The 18,310-nt window shown below is 37.0% G+C and overlaps 1 protein-coding gene across 1 annotated transcript in view; it reads left to right on the top strand.

Moving 5' to 3' along the window:
• Positions 1–515: 515 nt before the first annotated feature.
• DLGAP2 (DLG associated protein 2) overlaps positions 516–18,310 on the top strand; it is a 498,047-nt gene continuing 480,252 nt past the window's right edge. Inside the window, exon 1 of the mRNA XM_006163214.2 lies at positions 516–545. The gene's annotated coding sequence lies outside the window, so the exon portion shown is untranslated. The remainder of the gene's footprint in view (positions 546–18,310) is intronic.

The following is an 18,310-nucleotide window of genomic DNA, read 5'->3' as shown; positions in this document are numbered from 1 at the left end:
TGATTATATTAGGTTTACAGGAAAGTCAGGACACATTTTTGCATTTAAAAAAAAAAAAACATCCTGACTTTCCTACAACCTAATACTTTTGCTCATAATTTTTGTGCCTGAGTGGAAATATAGGAAAATTCTAGTCAAAATAAAGCTTTAAACATTAAAATTAAGTGATAATATACTCTTTGTATTTCATCTACGGAATTGGTGTGTGTCAAGCCATACACGGTTGTAAAAATATATACAATGTGTAAATATGCATATGACAAAGAGAGGCCATGATGTTAATAAAGTGTCATACATAAAATATTTGCTAATAGTAGTTTAAAAAAAAGAAAATTTGCTGAAGTGCAAGGTCAGACAGGCTTCTTTATTGAGGTGTTCATTAACTCTGGGACAGTTGAATTGCATTGTCTATCCCATTGCAGTTCTGTTGTTGTGACTCTTGTTTAATCTTTTTAACAACATAATCCGAGATTCAGTGGGAGTAATAGTTTCTTTCTCTCTGTTCTCTGCAGAGTCGCAGTGCACCCTCTGTGGGGAGCCGGAAGGTGAGTACTTTTATCATACTCCTACTTGCTTCAGGTGGGATGGAATGGGGCATGATAGATCATAGGTAGTGCTGATGGTGATCAACTGCTATGGAATAGTAGAGAACCTTAAGAATTGAAACCATATTCTTTGTGGTGTTTGATGGGAAAAGAAAATGGAATGAAATAAAACAAAGTCCAGGATGAGCATTATGCAACAGGATATCATTCCTAAAGAAACATGGACATTGCAACAAAATTGTAAGATTTCCCTTTGGCTTGTTTGTTTCGTTCAGGATTTACACATTTGAGTCACTTTTATCCAGATAATAGATGTCAGTGTTTATTAGCTTTAAATCTATTAACCAAAGGTGTCGATGAGACTCACATGAAATGAGGCCTGGGGAAACTATTCCTAATTGTTAGTGACTGAATCAGAGAGGTTGTTTATGATGCTTTGCTAGTAATCAGTGATATTAAAAACTGTATTACTATGTAAGCTCCAGTTGTCCATATGTCCAAACCACATTTCAATGGGAAACTTCTGAGACAATAATTTGTTAACGGTGTTCCAAGTCAATGAAGGCCAAAATTTGTATAATATTTTTCAATGGTATAATTAGAAAGAATAAAGAAAATGTGGTAAACACTTAACCCCTATTGATGGGGACTCTGAACTAATCAGAGTTTTTTAGAGTGTAAAAAGAGGCAAATTAGCTAAAAAAAGAAGCAGTAGGCTCAAGGAACTGGGAACAAAAGCCAGCCCCAGGAAAGTGCTATGGTCTCAGAGTCCAGCCAAAATCTGCTTCACCTCATTGTGAGATGATGCTAAAATGCCTACTTGGAATACCTGAGCATTAAAGACTCTAATCTATGCTCAAGCTATAGGAGCTTCATTGTGTCTACTAGAAAGAAAATGGAAAAAAGGGAATAGAGGGTTAATTTGGAAATTTCATCAAATGCTCCATTTCCCCAGTATGGTGTTTAATTGAGGTTTTATGACAAAAGGTTTTGAAATTCTTCCAATGTTATTTAGTAAGTGTGTATAATGCATAGATTATACCTATGATAAAGTTTTACTTCCATTTTAACGTCTTAAGCTTTACTTTTATGTAAAAATCAGATGTCTGATTACCGGTGTTTCCAGGGTCCAAAGAAATGTAGCATTTGAGAATCTGGAAAGACAGTTCAGGAGGACATTGAATGATGATTTTGGTTGTATTGAATGCTGTCTCATGATGGGGAAACTCACTGATCCTCTCCCCTGAAGATGCTAAGGTTGTCGCAGGGGTTGGTGAATTTCTCCAACCTGTCTTGTGTCCTTTAGGTATTTGAAAATTTTATTCTTTCTTATCATTTCTTGTTTTCATTGTCATTCTCAATTTGGGAATATGCATATCATGCTCTGGCTTCATGTGTCTCTTGTACCCCACTATCTCCTGCTGCAAGTTTCCCATGTGCTATGTGTCCTAGAAAAATTATGGCAAGTAAAAACCTTATTAATAATGGGTTAAACAAATTGCATTATATTTTTCCATCTACTTGTTTCTAATAATGTCTATTTTCATCAAAGGATGGTGGATTGTGGAGAGCGCATTTTGCTAGATGTTGCTTAGTGCTGTCGTAAGAGCAAACTTTGATTCCAATAAAGAGTATACATTGTGTTTGAAGGAGCTATAAGGTGTGAATGGAGGCTGGCAAATTACCTCTGGAGTCTCCACTTTAGGATGGGTGTTTGTCCATTTCTGTGACCATCCTAGGTAGTGAGACTCTAGAAAGGATCCCAGATCTTCCAGCTGACTTGAAACTTTTACAGTATTTTTAATATTGTGGGAAATGGGTTTCCACCCCCCCACTCCGACTCCCACTCCCTGAGTGTTCTAGCTCCAGGTCTAGAGTTTCTTGGCCCCAACACCATCAGAAGTCAAACGACCAGAGTCTGCCCACTTGGACAGTCTAATGGGTGCTTTCCTGTTAGTCTCCTGCCCTTGTTTAACTTCCACATTATAAATGTCAGCCCACACCAAATGTGTAAAAGTGTCATGAGAAGAGGGAAGAAGCATGTTATTATTGCCCTAGAGGGCAGATTACCTTGTAAATATTTAACATGAGACATTCTTGACTCTATACAAATATTTTAAGCTGTCCGACTAGAGGAGACCTTCAGGGTTAAAAATCCTAGCTGAGGTTGGAGGTTGCAAGCGGTCTGTGGGATGTGAGGAGCTGGGAGTTAGCTGTAAGTTCCTCTGACCTTCTGTCTGCTCACTGTGATCCAGTTCTCTGAGCTTTTCCAATGTTTCATATATGCAAGTGAAGTTGCACCAAATCAGAAAGGGAGAAACGAGCTGATGGTGAGGTCTCAGCTGTGCTTCAGTTTTTGAAAAGCACCATCATATGAATATTCATACATTTTTAAATCATTTAAGTAATTAGTCTAAGTGAGAGCTGGCTGGGTGCAGCGAGTGGAATCTGAAATCAGTTTTTTTGTTCAGTAATTTCTTCAGCAGCTTCTATTAGTTAACTCATAAACGTCGTTGCTCGGAAATGATCTGAGCCAGAGGCTGGAGACAGAGTGTACAGCTCAGATCTGGGTGCGTTGTGTTCATTACATCCAGAAGGTTAAGGCAGCAACTCATTTAGCTTCTCTCTTTCTTGTCAGAAAGCTGTTAACAGCCTTTCACGGCTAAACCAGTGAAGTGGGAAACACCTATTTGCATTTTAATGATTAGTTCTTTTAGAGAGAGCTAGTTCTCTGGATACAGATTGAATAATTAGCATTGTCTCAGATGATAATATCTGTCAAACAAATGAGACTAGGAACAAAGTTTATAGGATGCTAGAGACCTCAGAATTCTATGGTTGTGAATCCCTATAAAGGTGTGGCCTATTTTTTTCATAGAATTTAAAAATAGTGAATTGTATATAAAATGTAGATTATAATCTCAATATGCAAATTGCTTATACAGTCTATATTTCAAGGTATCTGAAACCTGGAGGACTGTGCTTTTTTGAGATGAAAGATGTTCAGTGGATTTATTGTTATTTGTCAGTACCTTTCTTCTTACCATGGATTTACAGATAATCCAACTCTGAATGCTGGAAACGCAGAGCTGCATGAACATGAAAGGGCATTTTTGTTCATCAGGTTCACAGTGTCATTTGTAGGGACATATTGCAGTGTTTTGCCATGCAGAGAACTCTTTTAAAACAAACTACTGAGTAATAAATAATAATAATAGTTTAATAAAAATAATATCAATAGCTATAATAACTAGCCTAGATGCTAGTAAGAGTGCCTCAATTTGTTTCATTTTCTTAGAAGTTCCTATTACCTTTTAGATAGTCAAAGTAACTGAATGTTATATAGCAAGAGATCATGGGTTAGTTTACCTTGACATAGTAAGAATCTCTAAATGATATAATCTCAATTTAATATAAAAACATTATTTAAGAGTATTGACAAACACATGATACCACTTAGTTTTTAACAAGACCATAAGGAAAATTATAGGCATTGGGTAAGGCTACAGATTAGCCTATTTGTTTACCCTTTTATAGTTTGATTTTTCCCTCATAACAAAAGCATTTCCTGATGTGGAAAGATGGATAATGGTGCTTGGCTAAGTTAAGAGGACTTGTCTGAAATCCACTATAATATAATAATAATGTTTTAGGTCTATGTTATGTGTTAGGTTGTTGGGATAGTTATGACATATTTTTCTATGATTTTCTGTGCAAAAATGTGTCAGGACTTTCTCAATGTCTCACAACAAAATTAAAACTTGGAAATTTGCTATGAAGGAATATGCTATAAAAATTTTAGGATGAAAGGTTCTTTACAATAGAGGTCTCAAAACCATAACTTTAAGAAGTGATAAACCAAGATTGACCCATGGGCTAGTGATTAAGGGAGCCAGATCCTACATGGAAAACCATGTGGTTTGAGTCCTAGCCCCAGTATTTGGTAAAACAAGCGAAGTGCCTATGTGTGCATGCCCAAAATTCGGACAGGAGGGAAAATGGAGTAGATGGGATTGTAGCATATCTGTGCTCCATTGAGGAGGTACCCTCTCCCTTTCCCTCTCTCTTTGTCTCTCTGTCTCTTTCTGACAAGTACAAACATCCTCTGGCAATAAAAAGAAAAAAGGAAGCAAGCAAGCAAGCAAGCAAAGGACTATTTGTAGGGGCATTAATATATATTGCATTAGTTGAGAATTGCTATTTATAGAGATTCCAATCTGAAAACAAAATTCAGGTTTCCATAAATCATGAAAAGTTTAAGATAAGAGATTTTATTCCTACATCTAGATATTTTTCTTTTTACTCTGATCACTTAAAAACACAACATGCATCCTGAACTAGGAATGTCAGACAGATATACAAATTCCTATAGTTTACTACAAATAGGAAGAACCAACACTCCCTCTTTTCCTTTCATAACTCATGATTTAAGAACAGTAGAGGGCTGTAGCACAGCAGTTAGGTGAATAGAAAGCAGTATCCCACATGGCCAACTGCAATTCCACTTCCAACCCCAGTGTCTTAAAAAATACCCATGCACGTGTGTGTACCTATGAAGAACCATGATGAGGTGGAGAGATAGAGGGAAGAAGTATTTGGACATGACAACAACCCACTGAAGAAGGTGCTTTCTCTCTCTTTTGGGGGAGCAAATGTACCTTAGAGGACAGTAATTAATTATTCCTGTATTTACTAGCATTATGTTTTCAATTTGAAAATAATAGATATTTAAGATTTTCCTCATAAGTGACTCTGAACAATGAATAATCTCCTTACTATTTTTGTTCCTTAAATGAACATGTTTTGTGTTGAGATTTTTTTAAGACCTCTTAATAATTGAGGGGAAAAGTAGAGTATTTTTATTGTTGTTTGTTTTTGTTTTGTTTTTTTTAACTTGACATCAAAAGGTTTAGAAAGAAGCATTTCTATCCCACTTACAGCCTCCATCCCTGTTCCCTGTTCTCTGGAGCAAGAGAGCATCCATATTTTCAAAGAGAACTTCTGCTCTACCTTTTTTTAAAAAATTTTACCTTGTTAATTGTATGAGTTGGATAAAAATGGTCATTTCTGGAAGCTATTCTTGGATAGTGAGTAGAAGATAACCAGCTTTTATTAAGGTCTCAACATGTGGCAGGCACTCTAGAAAAAAATAGTGTTGCTTAGAAACTAAAGATTTCAACTAATTCCTTTTTTTGGGGGAGGGGGGTTGGAAACAAACTCAACTCCAGCCAATCTGTTTTCTAGGTTCTTAAAATGCTTAGTGCTTTACTAGAAAAAGAAAAATATTCTCTGGAGAAGAAAGAATACTGTCCATCATAAATTTTTATGATGGAGGATATCAGAAACATGGAAGACTGGGTTGCTGCAAGATCTCTTCCCCATCTCAAGGGTGATTTCTCACTTTCTGTGTCTCTGTCTCTCTCTGTTTTTCTGGCGTGCCCTATAGCAAAAACCTCTCAAAACATTTTTTAAAAAAGAAACTCTTCCCCATCCTCACTACTAACAAATTAAACTGCTGAATAATATGTAACAAAATTTATTTCAATGCCTAGCTGACTTGAAAGAGAGAGAGAGAGAGAGATCCTCTAAGCCCCAAGGATTAAGAAAGAATTATAAACTAGAGGAGAAGTAGTTAAAGTTGCTCCTAAGGGAAAAAAAAAATCATAGAAGAGGACCTGGGCATGGCACTAGAGTTTTTATGCCCAAGTGAATGAGAGGCGTGATCAGTGCCTTGTGAGACAGGGGTGGTGGAGACACTGGCACTTTGCTCTTGAGTGAAACTCAGACTATCAGCAAATGTGTCTATTTATGAGAAAAGAGCTAGCAAAACACTGACTGAGGAAAGTATAGAGGAAACTCATCTATGCAGGGTCATGGGGTACTAACCAGAAATGTACCATGTACCAGACATGGATGTGAGATCTTAATTTCTCCTACCTGTGTATTGTAGAAGAACCACATGGTGAATTCATGTAAACATTATTCAAGAATCAATTTTGATTCTGTCAGAACTCAAAGGTCCTCCAGATAAAAACCCCAAATTATTTAATACAGAATTTTTACAACATAGAGGTCAAGAGATTCCTACTTCTCAAAAAACAAGTAATTTTTTAAAAAATCCTACTTGAGGGACCAGCAGATGGTATAATGATTACGTTGGTGTACTCTCACATGGCTAACTGAGGGTGGCTAAACCAGCAGCTTAAAACTCATGCTAGGCATGTGCATACATGCCCAAAATCCTAACATGAGAATGGAGGAGAAGGGATTGTGGTGTGGGCATCCCTCCGGGAGGGTGGGGTGGGGGGAGTGATTTCTCACTTTCTGTCTCTTTGGCAAGCACACGCACCCTATAACAAAAATCTCTCCCTAAAAACAAAAACAAACCAAAAACACTTACTGTAGATAAACATACAATAAAATATTATAAAGATGGTAACCTACATAAAAAAGCTACAGGGGAATTAGAGAACATGAGAGAAGAATGAGCAACTAGATTGGACAATAGAAATAACAAATTTACCTAAATGTTGGGCATATTTAGAATTATCAAGTAGATTTTCAAAAGGAAAAAGAACCCTAAAATATGAAGTATCTAGTATGAAAAAACATATTACAAAACAAAAACAAATAGGATATGTAGAAATAAGACAGGTCATTTAAATTGACTACTATGTGAATATATCACAAAGTAGATTAGACAAGGCAGATTAAATTGACTACTATGTGAATATATCACAAATTAGTTTAGACAAGGCTGGAAAGAGAATTGGTAAACTAGAAAATAGATCTTAAGATGTTACCTAGAACTTTGTATAAAAAGTATAAAGGGTAATATGACTGATTAATTAGGATGCTTGGAAGATGTGTTAAGAAACACAAAAACATATCTGAAATTAAATTGAAAATTAAAGAATGGAGAGAAAGAAAGAAAAAGCATCCATAAAAGATGCAAAGGCTGAGATTTTTTTCAGAACTAAAGAAAAGAGTTGTGCCTCTTTGATTTAAAGACTTTCAAAGCTGAAACCAAATAAATACACACTCATAATTCATAAAATGAAACTTCAGATTATGAGACAAATAAATAACATAGAGAGAATGTACAGACAAATGTACTTACATTGCATTAATTTTTCAGGCAACTAATCATCAAAATTGATGCCACATTACATTGTAATAATGTCTAAAAATTACTGAGCCAAGAGTATGAACAGAAAATATCATACATCCAAAGCAGAGCTGAATAAAAGAGAAGGAGGATAGAGGAAAAGGTACTAATAACACCAAATAAGTCATGAGAGAAATGACTCCAGTATTTTTATAGATGAAGTCATTATTTAACCATAAAAGAATCTGCTCCAAGAAGTTTTGACAATCATCTACTTTAGAATAGACTCAGAATATGCAAAGAAAAAAAAATAAAAATTACAGGGAGAAATGAAATCGGAAACTTCCCTTGTTTAAGGACACAGAATCATAACAGAGGGAGCTCACCAAGTGAAAGTAAATGAGCTCTCAAAGGATTTTATGTGCCCCACCCCTCAGCATTTCTAATGGCAACATTGTCTGATATATGCTAAAGGGAGTTTTTGTGAAGTTCAAGAAGTTTACTTTCTATTATTATTACTTTTAATGTTCTTGCAAAAAGCATATGAATTCACTGGAGACAGAGAGAAGGAAAGTGAGAAAGCATCCACCCAGGAGGATGGCCACAGTGAAATTCCTTTTTCTCCATTCTCCTCTTATGATTTTAGGTATGCACACACATGTGCCTGGTGTGCTTTTCAAGTCTCCAAGTCTGGAACACGAACCGCATAGTTAGGCATGTTGGATCCAGCTGCCCTAACCTCAGTGCCATCAGTTTAGTTTTTGTTTTTTTGTTTTTTGTTTTTTTTTTTTTTTTTGGAGAGATATTGGCTATAGGACACATGAGCTTGCCAGAAAGACAGAGAGAGACAGAGACAGAAAGTGTGATATCACCCCTCGACAGGATGGCTATATTGCAATCCCTTCTCCTCCATTCTCTTGGAATCCTGGGCACTCATGCACACGTGCTCATATTGCAATTAAGCCACTGAGTCTGGCACTCAAACCACGGTTGACTACATGGGAGCTCAGCGACATAGCCATTATGCCAACTGCTGGTCCCCAAGAGGTTTTTGACTTTTAACTTGGCTCAGTTCTTTTATACCTGTGGCATATGTCATATTTCAGCAAGTGCTTATCCAAGTAATCTTGCTTTTATTGGAAAGGTTTGCAGAAATTCAGTACCCTCTTGGTTTACAATGAATCTAGCCTTAGCTGGTTGATTGTCTCTTGGTTAAATAGGGTGTAAAGCAAGAAGCTGCAACCCTTCTTTTTCTTTCCTGGAATTCTCAAAAGCTCAGACCATCCAGCTCCCAGTTTCTCTGGGTTTTATGACTAGCTGTAAATAACTATTACAGAAGCATAGATCAGATTGTCTCATTTCCTTCCTCAAATTTTGTTGACCTTCCCTATTGCCTACAGGACAAATTCCTCCACTTTCGAAGCTGGCCATACTCTTGCTCCAACTTGCTTTTCCAACCCCATTTAGCCACATATAAACTGCACCTCCTACATTTTGGCCACCACATACTACCTTATGGTTCTATGAGTGCACTTGAACTTCAAAGGCTTTAATGATGAAAGGGCGATATGATGGACAGAGGAAGAGGAGGGGTGTGTGTGTGTGTGTGTGTGTGTGTGTGTGTGTGTGTGTGTGTGTGTTATGAGCAAAGTGAAAGCATTGAGGGGTACACAAGGAATGGTTTGTACTTGATATGTCAAGAGAAGTTGAGGTTTGCACACATAGTGAGAAGTGAAGATTTGTCCTATTTTTGTATTAAAGTCAGAAAAGTCTAAAAAGACTTCTGGGATCACCTGGAACACCATATTCCTGATGAGACTTTTTGCATACTCTCCATATAAAAGACCCTCCATCACCCTAGGAGTGTTACATAGCCCTGTGTTGTGCCTTCTTTAGCATCCCTCTCATATACTGAGTTCAGCACTTGTTTTATTAAAATTTTGAGCATAGAAACTATATCTATTTATTTTCCACCTGTGAACCTCCACAGTGCCCTGCAGAGTCCTTTGCACTTCATAGTTGGGTATTTTTGAATCAAATGCATAAAGCTAACCATTAGGTCCTGTTGCTAACCAAGGCAATTTTGTAAACACTACATTTAGAATCAGAGGTGAAGCCACAGCTATTAAATATGATAAGATCCAGTGAAAATGGGGATAAATTGCATATGCCATCTGGTGTCTGAAACACTGTGACAATTATGCATTTATGCAGAATGATATAAAATGCACAAATGACCCCTCATTTGAAAATTTCTTTCTTTTGAAAAAAATCATATCCAATATTTGAGATTCAGGCATTCAGCTGGCATTGAAGCAATTTTACTTTATTGATATGTTTAGGAATAAATAAATAATTTATTTTTCTGGTCACTGAATAATGTAAGTATCAGGACTCAGGGTTAGTGTGTTTAGATAAAGTACTATCTATTTTCCTTTTGCTAAACTTATTCATATTTGGGAGGTAGAAATTTACACGGAATATGAGAGAACCTCATTAAGTTTGTGAAGAAAATAGAGTTTAGGTATGTGTTCATTTGGGCCCCCAAATTTTGAAATATGTGCATAAATTTTTTTCATAATATATATGTTCCATGAATTTTTTGAAAGCCCTTTATATATTATCATTGCATGATTAAGAAGAGTAATGTTAGAATTGTTCCTAGTAATAGATAATATGTTCCTTTACAATGTTGAAAAAAAGGTTAAATAGAGAAATTTAATGCAAGATAGAGTATGATATCCGACTTCTACATTAGAATGTTGCCACCATTAAAGCAAGAACTTCTTTTCAAAATTTGAATGTCCTTCGTGGCATCTTATGGTATGCATAAAATACACAAATTTAATGTCCTCATCAATCAGCTACGAGTTAGTATCCTTAAGAGAATTCTTATGATCTTTTTAAGCTCCAAGAATACAAACCAGTTGAGTGTTTGCTATATATTCTGAGAATAAAAATGTCTCTGCAGAAGTTAAATTATTTCATCTTACTACTTATTTTCCTTTATATTTTTAAATAATCCTGTATATTATGCTATATACTGAAAAATGTATATTATGCTATACACTGGGGATCATTTGGGGGGGGTCTCATTCTGTCTTGGTATGTGCCAAGGCATTTTCAAAGACAAGCATTTATACAACTGAGACCTTCAGGCTAAGTTAGTTTCATGGCAGAATTGCATTCCCAGTGCCCATAGCCAGTGTGAAGCCTTGAGCTCTGCCTGTAGTTGCTCCTGCAAAGCAGTAGCATAACTTTGGTAATTGTTCTGAGACAAATCTTGGAGGGAGACCAAAGACAAGGAAAAAAAGATCCCTGATTTAAAAATTGGGCTTATTGATTTGAATATATCAAAGCTAAATATTTTGGGCTTCTAAGCAACTCACATCCTTTCACTGCTTCCTGTCTGCTGGTCTGTCTCCCTTTCTCTTCTCCTGACTCCATTTTTACTGCTTCATTCCCTGATGTTCTCCTTGATTTTGTTCGTTTTCCTGATTGCATTTCATGAGCATTAAATGAGTCCCAAGACACTGTACTGAGCACTGGAAAGAAAAGCTGGAGGGTGTTCCAACCTTGAGCTCACAGGCTTGACAAAGTTCCATGATGCATGAGAACGCGCTGAAAAGAACTTCCTGTGTGAAGCCAGAACATCTCTAAGAACGGTATCAAAGAGCAGGTGATATGAGCCTCATTCAGAATTATCAGACTTCTCGTTCATGTTTATACATTTGGGCTGGATTTTAGATACTGTCTTTTTATGTGACTGGCAGGAATGAGAAACCCTCCTCCTTGAAATCCCTTATTATTATTGATATATACTCCTAATTTTGCTTTTCTCTCTGATTGTTACATCTCATTAGCAAAGTTATGAATAACAAATGATTGAGATTTTTACAGCATCTCTCTTTGTAGATTGACCTTGGGAGGGAAATCTCCCAACATAGAATTACTGTGTATTCTTCCCCTACACAATCAATCTTGTGATCAGATGACTCAAGCTGTGAACCCAGAAATAAGCAAAAAACGTTTGCAAGTGTTTGCAAATCCTGGCATTGTGTCTTTAAAAACAGGTGTAGTGGGCAGATCAGTGGTCTTGGAACCAAAAAGGCCAGGTAGATCAATTACTCACTTTCCTGAAAAAAAATTGAACTGGACGTTTATTCCCTCTAAGTCAGTTGTTGAGAAGCACATGAAACAGAATGTGTATGGAAGAAGTTGTGCATCCTAAAGCCTGTATCTTCCTGGGGAGGGGAATGTTTTCAGTCAAGGTCTGACCTTTCTAAGGGCATTATAGTGGATAGACTCTCCATCTCTCCTCTGTCCATACCGTTTCTTCTATTGCAATGCACCCCTCCCCTTCTTGTTGTAGAAGAACACCTGCTTTCCATCCAGGACTCTGCTCACAGAGGATCTTTATGCACAGCTCCCTCCTGCTGGCCTTGGCTTGTTTTAGTTTTTAAAATTGTATGGGGCTTGTCTCACTGAGATAGGAAGCTATGTACAGGAATTGTGTTAAGCAGTAGAAGAGCTATTTAAAAATATAGCAGAATGACTTGAGTCAGAAGAGAAGTCTGAAACTTGTTGAAACATATTTCTCGAGAAATATAGAAATAGAAAGGAAAGTAGAATATATGATGCAGACAAGGGAGAATGTTTGGGTGGGTGTGACTATTGATTTTTATAATTTCATTGACTTATTGGATGCAAAAAAATTGGTTTTGTTTGCTTTTTTAGGTTATGTCCCAAGTTTTTGCTTTTTTTAAAAAAGTAATTTTTAGATTTATTTTATCCATTAAATCACTACAAATCAACATAGCTTGTAAAATGAATTTCCCCAGCATGAATACACTGCACACCAGTGCGGTTAAGATACCACGTATGCTATCATAGACAGTCCTCCCATTCTGCAAATTGTGGAGAACTTTCAACATATGTGCCTCCTATTTGGTTGTCAGGAAAGTCATGACACGTCTTTGCATAGAAAATTACATCATGACTTTCCTGACAGCCTAATATTTTACTCCTGCCTTGGATCCAAGATTACTGAGTTTCCTGGAGGGAAATATGAGGGGACTCATACAAGCTCCTAGTTCAGTGAAAAGAGCAATTAGGAGACAATATCCAACTTCTTTGCCCTTAATTAGAAGTGGGGACTTCAGGGCCCAGCAGTTAGTGTAATGGCTGTCGCTGGACTCCCATGTAGTCGACTGCGGTTCGAGTCCCGGACCCGGTGGCTTAAACTCACACCGGGCGCGTGTGCGTGCGTGCCCAAGATCCCGAGAAGAGAATGGAGGAGAAGGGATTGCGTTGTGACCATCCCCTCGGGGGCGGGGGTGTGGAGTGGTGATTTCTTGCTCTCTGTCTCTCTCTGTCTGGCGAGCGCACGTGCCCTATAGCAAAAAGCTCTCCAAAAAAAGAAAAAAAGAAGTGAGAACTTCATAAAAACCTAATCTCTCCAGACCTGATGTTCTTATCTGAAAATTTGCTATGCCTTCAAATTTTGTGTCTACACATAGAAGCGTGTCTGGATTTTATTCTGCAGATATTCTGCATGGGCATAAATGTGGTTTCCATGACAGTATGCATCAGTGAACTGAAGTGCAGTAAAACTTTTTCTTATCGGTAGGCACATCATAAAGAGTATATGAGAGATCAATTTTTTGAAATTTCAAAATTGCAATGAGGGATGGACCCACTTCCTATTACTCAGATGCATGCTCCTCTTCCACATCTTCCTGAAATTAACTTTGTAGTTAACTTTAGCAGATAACCTAGTAACCATTATCAAGTTAAATAGTAAATTATTAATTAAATAGATTAAATGATAAATCTACAAAGAGAAAATATGTGAAAAAGAAAAGAACATAAGTTAGGAAGATTAGATTAGACTCAAACAGATTTTGATACAAATCTAGGTTTCTCCCTTAAAATCTATAGATCTGGTACTAAGATGGGAATTCCACCAAGTAAATGTTCCCACAGTTGTTATCAAGAGCTAGAGGCCCTGAAGGATCATTTCTCAGTTGCTCCAACCTTTGCGATCATCAGCATCTGAGCTGGGGAAGGTATAGATGAACGAGATAAGGAAGGGAGAACAGTAGGCTAATGATGTGCTCTTAAGAGAAAGTGCTCTAGCCAGTCAGTAGTATGGAAATAAAGAGGGCTGGATGCCCATGGCTGACTGCACAATTTGAGTCCCAGACACAGAGGTTTGAAAAATATGCCAAGTGCGTGCGAGTGTGTGCTCAAAATACCGAAAGGAGAGGGACCAGCAGTTAGCGTAATGGCTATGTTGCTGGACTCCCACGTAGTCGACCGCGATTCAAGTCCCGGACCCGGTGGCTTAAACTCACACCGGGCGCGTGTGCGTGCGTGCCCAAGATCCCGAGAGGAGAAAGGAGGAGAAGGGATTGCAGCGTGGCCATCCCCCCAGGGGGTGACTTCTCGCTTTCTATGTCTCTGTCTCTATGGCGAATGCATTTGCCCTATAGCAAAAACCTCTCCAGAAAAAAAAAAAAAGAAAGAAAAAGAAAGTTGACCTGCTACTACTATTTTAACAGGCACATTTATAAATTTTGTTAAAGAATTATTTTATTTAACTGTATTTATTTATTTTAATTTGACCAAAGAGGGATAGAGTGAGAGAGAAAGAGAGAGGGCCAGTGAGAAAGCAAGTTGCCAGGTCGGGACTCAAATCACAGTCAGTCATGTAGGAGTCCAACACCCTTAACCATCATGCCACCTGCCAGCCCATAAATTTTTTTAAATAGTAAAATTAGAATGATATCATTATTCTTCATTTTCTCAATCCAAAATATTTACTTAGCTATTGTGAAACATAAGTAAGAATGTTAAGATGAACATATTTAAGAAATAATTGGAAAATCTTCATTTTAGGTAAAATAAAAGACAATATGAATGTGAATTATATCTCTGGAGTTAGCACTTGTTTTTAGTTTTTGGTTAGGGCTGTTGAAACACCAAATCAATTCAAGTGAATTAATGCACACAGAGGATTATGGTGTGCAAAGGTATTAAGCTCATGTCAAGAATTTCAGAAAATTAAGATCTGTTAATACATACACAGACACATTGTAAACACATACATCAAAAATGTGTGCATGTGTGTGTATATAAATTCCATAGCATTTTAAACTTTGTGTTATGATAATGTTAAAGCAGCAGCAAGTAATTTCAACTGTGATGGGAAAAATCAAATTTAAAACATTGAGTTCAGGAAGTCATTTGAAATGAATGAATATATAATAGGTACAAATAGCTGTGAAGAGCTATCTCTGGAAACTGTTTCTGTTTGTCTCGATTAGATATGACAACTTTCACCCCCAAAACAGATGCATTTTCACCCCAATATCCAGTACAATCATGCGCCACATAATAGCATTTCAGTCAGTGACAGATTTCATGTGCAACAGTGGTCCCACAAATCTTAGTAGGCCATACCATCTAGTTGAGATATGTAGTAGACTGGCTATACCATATAGTTTTATGTAAATACACTATGATGTTCACACGATGACAAAATTGCCTAATGATGTATTTCTCACATCGGATCCCCATAGCTAGGTGATGCATGACGGTAATTGGGCAAAGAATAACAAGGAGAGCAGCAGGAAGCCTCGGGAGCATGCTGCCTAAGCTCCTCGGAGGTGCCAGGCAGGAGCCTTCATCCATCAGCCTGCAGGAGTATTTGCTTAAGAGCTTAAAGCACAGGTCTGATCCCAGTATTACCCTTGGTCATAATGCAATGAAGTACAAGATCACACCAACTCGTGTGATCCCTTTGCCTTTCCGTTATGATACCTCTTAAAGTAATTGCTATCTGCTGAGTAAATGTATGTTCAAGATGGGCAATCAGGAATTTCAAGCCCTAGCAAGTCACACAGGTGAGTGTGAATAGGAGAATGCTGTGATATTCTTAGTTTAAATACTATGCTAACAGCCTCATCATTTGCAAAGACAGCTCCATCTTTTCCAGTAAGTACCCTGGATTTCTACAGACCCTTGGAGTTTACCGCATGTAAATGTTGGTCTGAATTTGAATTTAATCCAAATTCTCTAGCCAGTGTGAATGCTTCAACTCAGAAGCTGTTTTTAATGAACTGGGATATATATACTGCATGTTAAATTAAGATAAACTTGTTGTAGAATTCCCAGTGAGGTAAGTGGGTTTCTGTTCAAAGAGTGAGGATAGAATGACATTGATGTAGAAGTCCAAATGGGAAACTTTAAATGAAATTTTCTGATTTTAATACCTTTGTGTATAGCCAAGAACCTGCTCTAAGTCTAGGCAACACAGTATATACTTATTAGCACTCTTCAGATTTTGAAATCAGGTCAAAATCTGAGTCATTCAACAACCACTTTTCATATATGAAAGTCTTAACAATTTAAATAATAGCTTTGTAATAGAATCATTGATAGTGCTAAGTTGTCTCGGGGCAGTAGCTCTAGCACTTCTTAATTTGTAGTAGTCAGTTTTTTTATGTTTGTGAGGAATACATCTTAAATTATATTCTTAATTCACTTTTAATTGAAATTAATAGCTTAATTTAATTTTTAACAGATGTTTTTGTTTCTTAATTTTAAACTTATTTAAGAGGTAAAGTGACTTAATATAATAAACTCTCAAATGTAAGTGTACTATGATGAACCATATATATATATATATTTATATATATATATACACACACACACACACACACACTCATACCCCCTACACACACACACACACACACACACACACACACACAGTGTGTATGTACATATATTATCATTTGGTCACAATAATAAGGAAAGAAAAAAAAAAACCCTAAAAGATTAAATGGTGCAAATCCTTCAGTTTGCAATTAGGTAAATGAGGGCTCAGAGATGCAGAGTAACCAGTATTGTACTAGCTCATGGAACACATAAAACCAAATATAGTTCCTAGATTGTGACAGAGAATTTGAAATTAAAAAAAAAAAAAAGAAGAGCAAAATGCAGTAATATATGCGTGCCCCAGATGCTGAAGGAGACGTTACATAAATCACTTACTGTAAGCCTTGGACAATCATATTGGAAGTAAATGACGATGATTTTTTTAAATTGTTTTGAGAGGTTCTCGCTATAGGGTGCATGCACTCGCCAGAAAGACAGAGAGAGACAGAAAGCGAGAAATCACCCCCCAGGGGGATGGCCACACCGCAGTCCTTTCTCCTCCATTCTCCTCTCGGGATCTTGGGTGCGCACACACATATTCATCCAGCATGAGTTTAAGTCGCCAGGTCCAGGGCTCAAACCGCAGTTGACTCCATGGAAGTCCACCAACATACCCATTACGCTAACTGCTGGTCCCAGTAATGATGATTTCATTCTCTCATCAGACATCAGCCTTAAATTCCATATGCAGCTGAAACTCCTAAGAGCATCATGTTCGTGTGAACTGAATGGTGTTTTCTTCTTAGATCTTTATGTAGACACAAAGACAAAAAGATAATATGTAAGCTTTACTTAGAAAAAGTTTATAGAAAATGTATTGAAATAAATAACTTTCATTTTAGTCATTTGGAAATTTCTTCCCAAAATAAAAAGGAAGAAAAATATGACATGTCATGCAAAATAAGAATATTGTGAGTGATCTACAAGTACTAAAATAAAATATGCATTTTGTGAAAAACAATATTATTTTTTCTGAAATCATTCATTAATTCATATTTGCCATATATAAATGCTGTTCTGATTTATTATTAGTAGTATTATTTTGAAATTCATTGGGGGTGAGTGTACTTGCCAAACAGAGACAGAAAGAGAGCTGGAAAGAGGGGAAAAGCAGGCTCCACTCCCAACTCGGTGCAGTCATGCCACAATCCCTTCCCTTCCATTACTCTATTACTTTTAGATTTGGGGAATGCACACACATGCTCCAGGCTTGTTTATAAAGCCACTGGGGCTGAGATTTGAATCATGGCATCACCCATGTGGTGTCAGGCTTCCTTAACCCACAGGGCCAGCCCAATAAATGTTGTTGTTTAATCTTTTTAATCACTTAATTTTGACCTTATTAAATAAGAGTACCATAGGGGCCAGGCAGTGGAGCAATGGTAATGCAACTAGACCCATATGGGAAGGTCCTGGGTTTGTGTCCTGGCACCTCCCTCTATAAGGTAGGTACATGCACATATACCCATGATGTTGGCTGACAGGCTGGAGCCAACCATGGAATGAAGACCCCTTTGAGGGTGTCTGCCTCTCCCTCTTCCATGGAAAAGCTAATAAATAAACTTTTAAAAAGTGTACAGCCATTATATATAACTAAGAAAAATGAAAACATAGCATCCTAGCACTCTGAGATCCAGGTGTTGTGTATGTCGATGGACTTACTCCGGCTTTCTTCTTTGATTAACAGCTATCACTATGGTAGATCTCAAAATGATTTATATATTTTTTTAGTTATTGTATATATGTATTAAATTATTGTCACTTCTTTTTTATCCAAAATATGGAAAGAAATGATATTTCAATAATTAGACTTTCAGGCTCACCCATGGGTTCCAATCAGACACTATCAGAACAAATTTAAATCCAGTGCCATGTTTCAGTAAACCTGCCAAGGGTGGTATCTTCCAAAAATCTGTACAGTTCATGTGTACTTACA

Source organism: Tupaia chinensis, unplaced genomic scaffold (assembly GCF_000334495.1).
Source record: "Tupaia chinensis unplaced genomic scaffold, TupChi_1.0 Scaffold141517_1, whole genome shotgun sequence".
NCBI classification, from domain to species: domain Eukaryota; kingdom Metazoa; phylum Chordata; class Mammalia; order Scandentia; family Tupaiidae; genus Tupaia; species Tupaia belangeri.
The sequence above is the reverse complement of the archived record's forward strand: the minus strand, read 5'-3'. Positions and strand labels throughout refer to the sequence as shown.